This window comes from Typopeltis vanoorti, chromosome 13, assembly GCF_054136105.1.
Source record: "Typopeltis vanoorti isolate ZY-2024b chromosome 13, IOZ_Tvanoo_1.0, whole genome shotgun sequence".
NCBI classification, from domain to species: domain Eukaryota; kingdom Metazoa; phylum Arthropoda; class Arachnida; order Uropygi; family Thelyphonidae; genus Typopeltis; species Typopeltis vanoorti.
The window spans coordinates 44,042,115-44,044,842 of NC_143561.1; the positions used below are offsets into that span (position 1 = coordinate 44,042,115).

A 2,728-nucleotide genomic window follows, 5' to 3' on the forward strand; every position below is an offset into this window, starting at 1 on the left:
TGTTTCTGTATCTATCTGTTTGTTTGCTGAGAACTGCTGATTAGATTTTCGTACGATTTTCTTTTTTATGTATCAGGTAGAGCTGGACAGGTCTTAGGAAGTAGTTTCCAAGGGAGTGGGGGGATGTTGAATACATATATATATATTTTTTTTCTTTTTTTGGACAAGGGGGCGGTATGCCAAATACGTTTAGGAACCACTAACTTAGGTTTATGATAGAGCCAGCAGAATACCAAGATATGTTCGCCCAGAGCATCATAGATCCACGACAATGTTTCACAGTTGGATCCATACAATAAATCCAACCTGTTGTTGGGAGTAAACTAAATGCTAACTCATGGGACCACATGACTCTTTTCCACATTCCAAATCCTGATATCACGATTTCTTCTTTTGGTTGGTATACTTAAATAGAAAGGAAATCCTCATAAATCTAGATATTTAAAAAAAAAAGTGCGTGACATCATCTCCACACCAAGAAAGTCTCATTTCATGTAGAGTTGGGAAATGTTATTCTCGAAAGTTGGAAATGTACCTCAGTAGCGCAGTAGGTAGCGCGTCAGTCTCATAATCTGAAGGTCATGAGTTCGATCCTCACCTGGGGCAGAGAAGAACTTTTATTCTTCGTAAGTTGGATTTTATTTATTCCATTGTTTACTTGTAAAGAAGAAAGCGTCGCTTACTAAAGAAAAATACAACGAAAATTGTCTCGGAAATTATTTTAAAAGAAGGAAACAAATTGGGGGGAAATTTAAAAACTGATTTGCAGAAACCCTGGTTACTCGAGACGTAGAAATGTTCTGCAATTTCGTGTACATTATATCACTTTGTTTGCATTTATTTATTTTCCTTTAAATTTGGAGGATAATATTTTTTTCCTTTGTAGGGCAGTTTATACTTCTGGAGGGGACAAGATTCCCAGAGTATTAGAAAGGAATTATTGTGGATTCTGTGTATAGTGAAATCACATTTATGGATTCTTTAATTGTTTTCTCCTGGGATATCCGGTTATTAGTTGAAAACATATGCATAAAATTATTTAGAAAAAACAAATAAATGAAAAAAAAAGACAGTTAAGAGGAAACGAGTATTACCCGCTCGAACTTGGATTTCTGCAACCACAATCCAATGTTCTCATCACAACAGGATCGTTGGTGCCTTCTAATCATAAAACTATGTTTATGATTTATATATTATTTCAATAATTGAAATATATGCTTCACATGCAAGTGATGCTTAATATGTGTATATGTGGCGCATGATCAAATTTCTTATTCATGTAAATTTTAAGTGATCGAGTATGTACATCAATGAAACAGCATACCTGAGCACAACAGTAAAGTGTCGCCATCTATCATAAAGATTGATTACTTTCACATTCTTCTCCATATTCATAACACTCAAAACGGGTGCACGATTCCATTTTATTGAATATCAAATAATTCGTTTATTTTCGATATAATTTTTTCGTTAATTTTATTTAATTTTCTCGTTAAACGATGATACTTCTCTCAAAGTCATCGAGTTGAATAAGGCGACATACCTGTATTCAACTCCTAGGATGAAATACTGCTTCCAACTATCTATACACCATTTTTTAAGTTATTAACAAACCTGGAATGTTCCATAACTTCAAATAACAGGAGTGTTCGTAGAATTATTTGGAGATAGTGTACTTATATAATTATACAATTATTTGTAGTCTAATATATAATATATAGATAAATGTAATTATGAACATATCCTTTTCAACTGGAAGTTATCTGGAAGATTTTATCCGGGATTAAAATAGTTGTGAACGAAAAAAAAAATTCACAATAGTGAAATATTTGCTCATGATCGAAATAATTCTCTTTTTTTAATAAATTATTTAATCAAAATTATTTGAAATAATTTTGATATTTTTAAAATTAAACTTAAAAAAATGACATTATTATTATTATTATTATTATTATTATTATTATTATTATTATTATTATTATTATTATTATTTATTAGCACCTCCTTTCCGAAAACCAAATACTAACCTTCATTTGTACATCGCTCTGAGGGAAGATCACCTCACCAAAATGATGGCATTCTGTTTTCTAATTTTATCTATTTGATATTTGTTATAACATTTGGTGGCATCCCGGTAAACAATAAAAATGCACTTTAAATAAAATCCATCTTCACTTTCCCGCAAGGTACGGAAGTCTTGTGTACACCATTCCGTCCTAAAATCCAAAAGGCAGCTACAAGCTGCCTTTTGGATTTTAGGATTTTAAATTTCTTTCTATATTTAGTTAATTTCTCATTTATAAAATTATGAGCAGTATCGTATTGGGTGGCGATGCGTGAAATCAGGAATCAATGTGCATCTGATTACTTTTGTGTTCTCTTTAATGAACTTTGGATTTTCTTCTCCGAGAGTTTTTGAGTTAGATTAAAATAAATGATAATGAATGGAAATGTAAAAATAAGTTATAAAGGAAACCGTCAAACGTGTAATTCCATGCGAAAATGCCTTTTACACATATAATTACAAGTTGTTCTTTTCAACCTGGAATCAATGCAACTGGAAGATGAATCCGCTGTGTTTCTCTGTTCCCAAAATGTAACTCCTTTCGCATGACAAACACCGTTTATCACTTGACGAGTACTTAATCATCAAGTCGTTGTTTGTAATGACTAATAACTTTCCTTTGCATGTAAGAACCCTCCGCGATGTCGACAAACACTAAGGGAT

The 2,728-nt window shown here is 32.0% G+C and overlaps 1 non-coding gene across 1 annotated transcript; it reads left to right on the top strand.

Annotated features, from left to right (window-relative positions):
- The first annotated feature begins 533 nt into the window (after window positions 1-533).
- TRNAM-CAU (transfer RNA methionine (anticodon CAU)) lies at window positions 534-606 on the top strand. Its single transcript has one exon. It is a non-coding gene; the product is annotated as a tRNA-Met (tRNA).
- Window positions 607-2,728: the final 2,122 nt, after the last annotated feature.